This window comes from Monomorium pharaonis, chromosome 11 (genome assembly GCF_013373865.1).
Source record: "Monomorium pharaonis isolate MP-MQ-018 chromosome 11, ASM1337386v2, whole genome shotgun sequence".
Lineage (NCBI taxonomy): Eukaryota > Metazoa > Arthropoda > Insecta > Hymenoptera > Formicidae > Monomorium > Monomorium pharaonis.
Window position 1 is genome coordinate 1,448,080 of NC_050477.1, and position 12,312 is coordinate 1,460,391.

At 48.3% G+C, this 12,312-nt stretch overlaps 1 pseudogene; it reads left to right on the plus strand.

Annotated features, from left to right (window-relative positions):
* The first annotated feature begins 281 nt into the window (after positions 1-281).
* On the plus strand, positions 282-10,449 carry LOC118647892 (annotated as a pseudogene).
* Positions 10,450-12,312: the final 1,863 nt, after the last annotated feature.

Consider the following 12,312-nt stretch of genomic DNA (forward strand, 5'->3'; position numbering starts at 1 on the left):
GAAATACACCAGAGGCGACAGTGGCGAGGAATACGAGAGAGAAGAAAGTGGATGAGAGGTAGGGAGAGAGAAAGAGAGAGATAGAGAGAGAGAGAGCGGCGGACGCCTCGGTGCGGCTTCGTGTCGAGCTCGATAATACTCGAGGACTCGAAAGGCTGGTCCCAACGCCGTAATCCTCGAGTGGCAGGGACCAGGGAACGACGAGGGTAGGGGGACAGGAGCGAGGGGAAGGGAGCGGTGGCTGATACGCCGGTCGGATATCTGCTTTCGAACCTGGATCGATGATACCGTGCGATGCAGCATCGACGACCATTGGCTACGGCTCGATAAGCCCAGGAAGTCCCGGTCGAAATCCGAGACCGAGGGATAATCAGGAGTTACCGCCGTGGCTTCGACGTGGCACCGCTACGAGGTTCGAGGTAGCTCATTCGCCAAGGTGATCCCGGCACGGTCAGGACGCACGCCGCAGACGCAATGTCGCGACCGGGGAAATCGACGTCGCTTCTCGAATCTCTTTCCTCGATTCGGGTCGAAATCGAAGCTTTCATGCTGGAATAAGTGATGACGATTCCCGCGGACAGCCGTACAAGTAGTAGGCGGCCGTTATGAGCAGACGCAATGCCAAAGTCACTTTTCAATTATCAGGTCCCTTTTAATACCGCAACTATCGAATAAAATTTCATAAACTCGAATTCCAGAGAATCCTGTATTTGGAAATTAACGTATCGTACTCATAGTTTCAATTCGTGATCGGGGTTAATTATTCGTGAAAATTTTAGATTTCGTTTTAATTTTGTAACCGTAACGGTCGAATAAATTGACTCCACTGAAAGTGTTAAAAATGGAAATGCGTACTTTAATTTTATACGTAATATTATCTTATAAAGTTTTGTCTATTAAATCTACATTACTAAAAAAGATTTATTTTTAGGAACTATTATATAATAATGCAAACAATTGCATGTGTGTATGTATAAAATTTTATTAACGCAAATCGATTCAGTGTAAAAATTAAAAATACGATTGTTGCGAATAATTGTCGGCCGTTACTCCATTAACGCTCCAGAAACGTTTTTCAACCCTCGCGACGTTTCTTCCCTCAACCCTCGGCTTGGTCTTAAAATTCTCGTCGCGCGACGAGGGTTGAAAAATGTACGGCCGGCGTGGACACGCCACGAGCCGGATAAGGGTGGACGGTGGCATCGGCTTAAGCAAAGTCTCCGATCCATAACCCTACCTATCCCCCGTAGTCTCAACTCCCCCTTGGTCGCCGATGGCACGACCCATACCGCAGGCACTTTACCACCCTGCCGCGTCACACGCACAGACACAGGCTGTGCAGCAGTGGTGGAGTGAGTGGCATGAGGTTACCGGTTACCGACGTCGTCGTCGTCGTCGCCGTCGTTGTCGTCGACGACGACGTCGACGTCGGCGAGGGGACGGGAAGTGGGGTTGAACCTATCCCGTGTTACGTGCCAGCCACGCGACGCGCCTGATTAAGGAGCCTGCAGGCAGCCAAGGGGTGGCTCGCCTTTCCTTCTCCCCGTTCCCTTCATCCTCGGCAAGTTCTTCGTGTCGGTCTTCGCGAGGGAAACGAGATGGGAAATCTGCGGATCGCGAGCCTCGTAATGGCCGTCGGTATATGGCAAAGAAATGTCTCTATTAGTATGCCACGCGTCGCGCGAAGCGAGACGCTGCTTGGGTCGAACATGAATTTTAAAGGGTTAAATCGAAGACCAAGAATGGAATCTGTTCTTTTCGTGCACGCGAGTCCTATTTTGTCGAATATGTGTATTTATTCTCGCAAGTTTTTACGTGAATTTCTTTATTAGAACGTAATTCAAATTAAATTCTTTATAAAAAAAAATAACAAATATACAGATCAACGAGATTGTAATATTGATAAGTTTACACATAAAAACTAGAGATCAAAGCAGTACTTTTTTAAAATTGAATAAAATTGAAGAAAATTGAAATATAATTAAATTTTGGGTCTGACTATAAAAGTTCTTTTTATATTGACAAAAAATAGAAGGAAATTATGGTGCAAAACATAAAACATCAAATTTTTCTCATTAGATATAAAAATTATCTTAAAACATAACTGCTCTTTTTTAATATATTTTCTTTGCAGTGCTTCTATTCTTTAGTCTTTTGTTAATTTGAAATTAATTTATCTAAGGCGAATCTACACAAAGTTAAATGATATAATCTATACATTTAACGATCAAATTCGCTGGGTTCTTTATGTAAATATTAATAGTTTTTTTAATTTCTGTCTCAACTTCCATCTCATATTCTTTGTTCATTTCTCACTACGACTATTTAAGGTTTACGTTATTTTTTATATTAGTGATATTTTTTCTTCTTTTCAATTATTCTTGTTGTACATATCTACAGTTTGTATTCGTTTTTTTTCCTCTTCTTCTCTCCTGGATAAAGTATATAAGTAGAGAAGAATATAACTTTTTATGCCTAACCCTTGCAACACTTTAGTTTCTTTTAATAATCGGCAAAAGAGCCGATTTTGTAATTTGAAGAATTTGGAGCCGTAGCCGACCGACAGGCGAGATTAGGCTCGTTCGAGCGCGGATGGTTAGAAGATAGGAAACGGGGCTGGAGCTTCTATCCCGTATTACGTGCCGGCGAGGCGTCGGGCCTGATTAAGGATCCTGCGGGGGATTTGCCTGCACACGGCGTCAGCTCGTTTCTGCTCCCTCAGCGAGACGACGACTCCCCGAGTCGACCTTTGCGACGGAAATTCCCGGGAACGAGCGCGCCTTTCCGCGACGACGCGACGGTCCTTCGTTTTCGCGCAAGACACCGTCTGTGTACTCAGAGAATTACGTAAACGTGTCAAGAATTTCGCGGCTACACGAAACTGCGTCGATATCGCAGCCGAACAACCGATATTGATCCACATCGAATCGGCTTTAGCCCCTTCGGTCCAACTTTACTCCTTATCCCTTTAAGTGTCTTTCTTTCCACGATAGTTTTTCGCGAGAAAATTGCCTTATTTTTTAAAATTAACTTGTTTTGTATTGCGTTTAATTAAAAAAGATATTCGTAATTTGGTCTCTCAATAAATTCTCTCTTTAATCAAGAATAAGTAGTTTAATTTTTTAAAAAATTACAATTCGATTGTTTTTTTTTCAGCGGAGAATGATATCTCAAAATTGTTGCCTCTTTTTTTTTAAATACAAAACACAAGAGAAATGACGGGGACGAGAAGTATTCTCGCACGTTCGGTTGCACCGTAGGATCTCGGCGCCCGAGCTTCCTTTCCAGAATGACGAAGACGAATGCCGAGCTGCGTGCAGGATATCGGGAGCTCAGGCTCCGGCCGACCGGACCGAACCTTCCGCTCGTCTCGTCCATTTTTCTCTATCCCCAACCTTTTTTCCTTCGGCAAGTGGTAGCCGGTTAAGTGCCCGGGAGAACGATGAGCAAGTTCCTCTCTGATAACGACCGGAGGAGCGACCCGGCTCATCCGTCCTACCTCGCCGCGATCCTTTTCCAAGAATAATCTTACCTTCCATTTCTCCGTGTCGCCCTCGTCGTCGTCGTCGTCTCGATGGTGCGCGAATATAGTCCCGTAGGAATTATTGGCCAGCGGGACCATAACGTACGGATTGGACTTAGAATTTTTCTCGTTCCTAAGGTCGTCTCGAATCCTGAGGTAAATCGCTAGCGACAATAGCAAATATTTTTGTAATATTTTTCTCTCCAAATACAACAATGCAAAGCGAGTTTCTCTCGCGCAGCGCGAGAGGAAAATAATACAAAGTGTGACCCGCGCACTGAATAACACGTAAGAGTTTTTCCTGCGTGGATATTACCCGCAGAGATGTAATCGCATTTAGAAATCTAAGATTAAAGCACGCACATAAGAACTCGAATAAAGAGTGAAGAAGCACGGGGACGAAAACTTCCGCCTGAACTTCCTTCCCCCGAGGACATTGTCGGTCGCAATCGCCTACCAGCAGGTCGGTCGCTTTTCGCGAACCGGCAAATAAAAGCGAAAGAAGAAAGAATGGATTCGCAAGAAAGGACTAGAGACGGCGCGCGAGCGAGAGAAGAATGGTCGTATCCTTTAAGCCGGAATATAAAGATGAGGAGGACGAAGGTGCGGGTCGGAGGGGGGAAGGGTGAGGATGCAACCTCCGGGGATGATTCGAACGGAAAGATTAAGACAGGGCTATGGTCGCAGCATTCTCGCCCGGAGAGAGGCTGTTAGTCTCGCGGAGACAAACGAAGGATCATCAAACTCGACGAGAAGTGGAAGAAGGGCACGCGGGATGGGGGGAGGAGTAGGAAGCGAAAAAGTAGGCGGGAAAGGATAAGATAAGAAGGCTTCGAGGGGAGACGAATAATCAATACGGTCGCCAAGTCGTTAATTCCAATCGCCAACCATCACGCCTCCGTGCAGTATTAAGCGCAGGGCGAGAATTCCACCCCCGACTGCCTGAAGGGCATATTCTTTTTTTTCCTGGATCTCCCGTCGGCGAGCGGAGCTTCGATTTTTTTTTTTTCTTCCCAAGCGCGCAGCACGACGAAGAAAGGAAAAGGAAAAAAGAGGAACCCGGGGAGGGACGATTGAAAAAAGCGGGCATCCCTCCCACGATAATTATTTTCCGACGAGGCTTGGCGCTCGTCGCCGTAACAACCGATCCGACGAACCGTTGGAGAAATAGCCGGGGGATCAAGAGTGCACCGTCGACCGGAATATCGTTTATATTATTAGGAACTCGATGTCTTACTTAAATTCGAATAAACAATTTCTTACGGGTCAAAATTTGCGAGTGTTCTCGGAAATTGTATACCTAGAAATTTTATTTCTCATACATTTGTTCTCAATCGGGGGAAATATTTCTGTCGCGAAATACGCGAGGTGCGAGCGGGATGTCCGGCTTGAGCTGCATAAATTTTGAAACCCGGACCAATTACTTAATTTTTCACCGCGCTCGCACTTTCTTATTGCACAACTTAGCCCGAAAATACGCAGAGTGCTCGGAACGTACGAAACCGCGCGCGGCGCACGAGTCCGGCGGAATAAGAACGGAACGGAGCAAAATGAAAAAGAGAAGAGAGAGAGAAAGAGAGAGAGAGGGAAAAAAAGGAAAAAGCATAAAAGTACGTCGCCGGCGGTGGTCGTGCTCGCGAATATCCGGCGTGAGACTCGAATAGCTGCGCTCTTCCCGCACGAGCGTCCGTCCCTCTCCCCCTTGCGCCCTCGCCCGCCCCATATCCTCGAGAACGCGCGCACGTCCGTGCGCACGTGACTATATACGTGCTCGCATGTATCCGCTATGTATACATACGTGCTTGGCGCGAGAGGCGAGAGGACTCGATCCCTCCGGGGAGTTATACGAGAAAGAAGAACGAGCGACACGGGGAATGAGAGAGAGAGAGAGAGAGAGAGAGAGAGAAATGGAGAAGCAACGCGAGGAGTACGAAGTGGAAGAAGAAGGTAGAGAGAAACGACGCGACACCCGGCTCGAGGGTTGAGGAGGAAAAGGTATGAGGAGACTCCGGAGGAAGAGGGACACTGGGACGTTCGTAACGAGTCTCTCCTGGTCCCTCGTCGCGACGGGGCTCTCGGACGATCGGATCGCCGTGGGACGAAGGCTTGCCGTGTGCCAGCTAGCGAGGGAAAAGGGGTGTGAGGATCGGTCAGTTGGCAGGAGAGAGACGGCGCGCTGGGTGGTAGAATGAGACAGAGTGAGCAGGAGCGAGAGGAGACACACGGGCGGATACGATCGGCGAACCGCGCACGCGGCGCGTGATAAATAACCGAGCGAGCGGCGGCGGCGGCGGCGGCGGCGGCTCCCGCTCTCTCGCTTCTCCCTTCTTTCTTCGCTTCGTATCTACCGCCGTCTCCCTCCTGCTCTCCTCCACCTCCTTTCGTTGGTTCCGCGGGTGCGAGCGAGCATCGCTCGAGACCGCTTACAGGTCGCGCCAAAAGACGCTTGGCCGGCTCTTTGACGCTTGACCAACGCCGACTTCCGCGAGCGAGGAGAATCACGGCGACGAACACGCTACAATGCGTCTGGAGGTGAAGGGGGAGGGGAAGGGTCTTTATTTTCGAGAGAGAGAGAGAGAGAGGGAGAAATATAAGTTTCTTTTTTAACCCGCTTCACCGCGAGCGTTTTTTCGGACTGTCTGGGCGGTGATAGCCATTAGCCAGATAATTTGGTGAATTTTGGTACTCTCCCCCGTTCCGTACGTTCGTTATTTTTATAGCGGCGCGATAGAATAAATGTTTTCCGATTTTGAATCGTTAAAATTGGTTGTCTATTCGCACTGTGGAGTCACTGAACGTTGCGTAAAAAAAACCGCCCAATATTTATCTTTTTGCATGGAGGTTAAAAACACTACAAGCAGCCAGCATTACCATTTATGTCGAAAAAAAACCACCATAAACATTAAAATATATGTGTGTAAGGCCCATTTTCTATTTTTTTTAATAAGATCTTCGCAATGACTTCACGAATGTGGAGAGTACGGCTGTACCTTTGTCCTCGCCTAAATGTCTATATCAACTGTCCGCGGAGTATCCCCCCCGAAAACGATATCCTACCCTTCGAATCTATCGCGATAAATAATAAATCCCAGACAAAGCCTACGCGTCTCCCGGTAACGAAAGCCCCACGCCGTTTCATTACCATCGAATTACGCACGGCGGATATTAATTGACGTTGGATCTTCCATATCTCGTCGGCATCCCGGCGGCTCGATCCCCGCTTCGATTTCCGATCGGCGGAACATACGGACGGAAAAGACCGGGCTCGCTCGCTCTTTCGCTTTCTCTCTTTCTCTCTCGGCTAGCTCGACGATCTCGTCGTCTTTTTGCTAACGGCTGTACCACGGTGCCGTCGCGGCGGCGGCGGCGGCGGTGGCGGTAGCGGCGCGCGGAATATCCCGTCGTTGCGCGCGGCGCGGCACGGCGCGGCGTGGCGCGACGCGGCGTGGCTCAGAGCGGCGCGGCGCGGCGCAACGCGGTCCGGCGTGGCTCGGCGTGGCTCACGCGGCGCCGCCGCGTGGTGCCACGGCACCGTTTATCGCGCGGGCTTGAACTCTTGGAGCGGCGTTCGGCTGGCGCGACGCGGCACGTATCTACCATCGAGCACGGCAGGAACGAGGCTATTACGCGAGCGCGCATACATATCTACCCCCGTAGCGAGGAAACGAGGCGATTCCGTGCGCGCGCGAGCAAGAGAGAGAGAGAGAGAGAGAGAGGGAGAGGAAAAAGAGAGGCAGGGAGATGGCGAGAGGTGGCGATGGAAAGGGGAAACGAGACGGCGGCGTAGAGAGCGCGAGGGAGCGTGAGAGACGGGCAAAGAGAGAAAAAGCGAGGCAACGGGGTGTTGACTCCACCTCCGGACGATTTCGAGCGGTTCGTGCTTCCAGGATCAGCGGAAAGCCTCGCTAACGCGGCGGGATAAAGGCGAGAGCTCCTGGCGAGAGAGCGGCCGCCCGCTGAAACGAACGAAAAACAGGCGGTATCCATCATTCCCAGCCAGCCAGCCAGCCAGCCAGCCAGCCAGCCAGCCTGCCTGCCTGCTTGCCTGCCTGCTTGCCTGGGCGACGGCCACTTGGACGACGACAACGACGGCGACGATGTCGAGAAAGAAGAGGAGAGAGGATGGTAACCTAGGAAAAAGCGATGGCGATGCCGAGATGAGCGCGAAGGCGTGGCGGAAATCACGTCGACGGCTTCATACGACAGGCCGGCGTCTTCGAGAGAAAGAGAGACGTTAAACCCGCCGTTAAAGGCCGTCGTTCCGTTTGCAACCGGAGTCCAATTTGAAGTGCGGTCGCGGATTAAAGACTCTCTATAGGAATACACGTTCTGTTTTGCTAGAAATAATTTGGATTTGTTTATTCTACGAGTGATACGCGCGTAAGACGATAAGACGAAGAATCGTGACTTTTTCATCATTAGAACTCGCTTAATCGTTTAGAAATCATTTTTCAAATTATTCTTTTTATTATTTTTCATCGCGTAAAATACTTGGCCATCATTTTTTCGAGCACAGAGTACAAGGAAGAGCGAGGAAAGAATATCAATGCCTTCCGCGTGTCATTTTAACATAAACACCTGATCGTAAATTATTCTCTTCTACCCCCTTTCAGATACGGAGGATCGCTAACCGCAGTTAGTGAACTCTGTAACCGACCCTGAAATTATCCCTGTAATTATGCGAAACTTAGCGATGGCTGGTCGTCGTCGTCGTCGTCATCATCGTCAGTGCGTGAGCCCGGAGTGAGGCGAGCGCTCTCGCGCGCGCCGGCATAATCAAAGGTAACCTGTCGGGGAAACTTCACGGGCTCCATGACGATCCCCGGACGGTGCCAGCGGAGTCTCGAGATTAAATCGAAACTCCTCCGGACTTCGTGAAACGCCGCATCGTCCGTCCGTCCGTCCGTCCGTCCGTCCGCCTGTCCGATTCGAACCGAACGGAACCAAACTAACGTGTTCCGCCGTCCGCCCACGTGACGCCACTGGATCTCCCGGTCGTCGCGCACGTGGGTAACGCCGTTTAGAGTGGCGTGGCACGAGTAATCGAGTTTCGGGGGCTCGCGCGCCGCGATCCGTTTGCCAGCCGGACCGAGCCACCCCGGCCTGCCCCGACCACACCACCCCCCTCCCCCCGGCCGCCCTCTCTCCCCTCCGGGACCGGCGCTCGCACGCTGTCCCGCAGCATCCCCCGCAGTTTCGCCCCCCGACGTGACCTCGGTCGGGCGATCAGTCGGCTGATTGGCGGCGCGGCGAAATGAACGAAACGAATACGTGGCAGCACCTCTCCCTCCTCCCTCCTCGACCCCTTCGCACACCCGATCCGCACACCCTCGTCGACCCGTGCGGAGGGCCTCGCACGCTCAGCGTACACGAATGCGCTAAACCGATCGCGCCGTATATAGAATGCGCGAGCGGACCTATATTTGCGGTTGTGTATCGCCGCCAATTTACAGAGCGTTTTCGACGATACGGGCGCGAGAATGATGTGTGCGCGAGGAGCGTTACAGGCATCTCGCGCACTTCCTCTAAATTGCAGGTATCGGAGGAGAGACTGAGATGAATAACGCTCGCGTGCCATTTTGTCAGCCCCGAAACACCGATATTTCTTCCGTCATACACACTGGAAATCCGAATTGGTTTCGGTAAAATGTCAATCTAATTTTTTTACACAAAGAAATGAATTACAGAAATAAAGAAATCTAAAAAAATATCATACGTGCGCTATTAAGAAAAGATGACACGGAAAGGAGTCTCGTAATAATTAATCTTACTTTTCTTCCATCACAAAATCTGTAACTGCAAATTATTGTGAAACAGATTTCAACACGTATAATAAGCTTCTTTATGAATTAGAAGAATGTCCACGTGGCATATACAGGTAGAAAATGGTCAATACGTACAGCTACTTCAAGTATCGAGTTAACTAGCAATGACGGGTACGTTATGTTAGTAGTTACCGTGCGGTTCTATACCGTCACGGTCGTGTTGAGGGCAAATATGAAAAATTAAAGGCGTTTTACGATGCGGTACGCGAAGAAATTATGATTGCTCATAAAGTGCGCTGATGAAAGGATCGGCGTGGTAGGCGTGACCACAGGGACTAGTCCTATATCCTTAACTCTCGCGTTGGTCCCTTCGAATCCCTAAAAGAATGGGACTAAATTATTTACCAACGATTCCCTTAAGAAATATAAGAAGTAATAAACACAACGATAATGATAATAATTGCCTTAAAATTGCCATATCATTTTTTGTAATTACAAAAAGCATGCCGATGCCGAAGTAATGAAATTAATGAATACGAAAAGTGTCGGTACATTTTAGTGCCGATGCATCAGTTGTATTTTACATTGAGAAAAAAAAATGATTGCGATTATTATAACTGTACTATAATTTGCAGTCATTTTTCGTGCCAACTATATATTTATAGTTGTTTTAACTATGCAAATTATAGCTATTAGTTATCATTACAAGTAGCATAAGCGAATGTTGAAAAGATCATTATATTCACTACAATTGTGATTACATTTACTACGTAGAAATATTTTTGCTCTCCATATTCATAATTGAAATTATATTTGAATTATAATTTAGTAAAGTTCGTTCATAGTTGGTGAAATCAACATAAGGCTACTAAGGCTTACTAACATTATAACGGTGAGAATGGAGCTTCTAGTTTTAATTACTATTCCATGCAATTGTAGTTGTAAATCTCGCACTTTTCTCTCAGTATAAAATTATCTTATCCTTCCTTCAGTTGAACTTCAATTTTTCGTATCTTACAGTGTCGTTTCGGAAAATCGGCAATTTTGGAACGTCCTGTACAGGTGTCGGTACTCAGTTATATCGCGCACGCGGCGGAACGTTTGAACGTGGCGAACGAGGGCGGCGGGGGGGCTTCAGGGCCGTAGCCACGGGGAACGAGGCTAATTCAATGGATGCTTCCGACGCGGCTCGTGCCTCTCTATCTACGTATCCCACACCACCCTCTCTTTCCTCGCCGCGACTCGACTCGCTGCTGCGCGCACCCATCCCCTTCCTCTCTCCCTCCCTCCCTCCCTCCCTCCCCGCTCGTTCGCCGTAATTAATGAACGGCTCGACGCTGCACGGCGCAAACAACCCCGGCTGCCGTCACCCTCGTCCCCTTTTTCGTTTGCCTGACTTCCAGCGCGAACGCGTAAGACGCGACAAAAGCGATACGAATGTGTTTGAGAAAAAGATAAGGAAAATGACCGAACTAAAACCACTCAACACACATATTCCCAAGAAGTATTAACGATAATTAATAACAACCAATAAAACTTCTAAAATTTTTTGTCGATTAAAGATAATTAGACTACTTTTTGAATTGGAATCGAGAGTGTATTATTCGCTGATCTGCAGCGCTTTAATTAACTTCATAACTATCATTTTATTAAGAGAGTATCTTCCTCTTAATCAAAATCGCTGAAAGACAGAATGCTCACCGGCGTAGCGAATCGTAGCGAATGATAAATGGTATAGCAAGTAGTATAGGTTTTAATTTTTTGTATATTCGCAAATCGTCGTATCCCTCAGTCTATCGCGCGTCGTGTATTTTGCGAGCGGGACTTTTGCGACAGCCAGTAGCAGAGTCGCATCTGATAACGAGGTGCGTGACATTCTCGAAGCGCACAGCCGCGTACATTCATTCGCATACGATACGTGCGCGGCAGGACGGCGACGTGTGTGTATGTTACGTACGTGCAATACGAATACGTTTCCCTCCTGGAAAAGAGTGTGGAAGAAAGGGAGGGAAGCAGATAGAACCGTAGTTTATTACCATTCTCATTATCTGAGGTTTTTTTTTTCTAAATGAAAAAGTACATATGTAGAAAGAGGCGATTGCGCTTTGCAGGTCCTTTTTTTTTTTTAACTTGCTTTCGAAATAAATGTAGAACAGAAGCCTCTTTAATATCAAAGAAGTCGCCTGGAAAGCACGCGAAAAAAAAGCGGGGAAAAAACTAAAACGCACGTTCGGTCGATTCGGCGATGTCTACCCGGTGAAATCTACCGCGAATATAGATAAATATTTATATTTGTACACCGCATCTGAACGGAGTAATGATAAGTTACGCGAAATGTGAAGAACGCAAGTCTAGTTAGTGTCCTTTGCTTTCGGGCGAAATTTCCAATGTGTATTAAGGTCGCTTATTCGGCAGAAAATACTGGCAAAAAGGGGTAACTCTCCTGCAGAATGGTAATGCGAGCGGGGGGAAGGTGGGAATTGGTATTGCAGAGGCGGTGATGGTGCTGTGTGCATCGCGCGCTCCACGAGAAATTCCGCGCGCCGCTATCGAGATGCGACGCGCGAAAGCCGGCTTCGCCCACGCGGGAGAGACTCTTTCCTATCCGAAAATATTAATACGCGCCAGCGGAGCGTCGCATTGATACCCACCAATGAGAAACGGCAGCATCGATTTTTGCGCTCGTCCCGGTCGTCCCCTCCCCCCGTGCTCTCTTCCCTTCGCATTACGCCTTGTTGCAGTTGCGGGAGGAAGCCTGCAGACAGCGGCGGAAAAGCGAGATGTATAAAGAAAAAAAAATTTCGACGCGGACTCGTGAAAAAACATTCTAATTCGAAAACACAACAATAAGCGAAGCTTATTCGCGCAGTTTGCTTGAAATCGCACATGAAATATCAGCATCAAGATCCAGCTGTAACCGAATAAAGTTTATCTTTAATTAATGGTCCGTTCGCATATTGTCTTATTAATAATTACGCCGTTGTGCGTAATGTGTGACCGCGAGTGATTTTAATTAATCGCTTC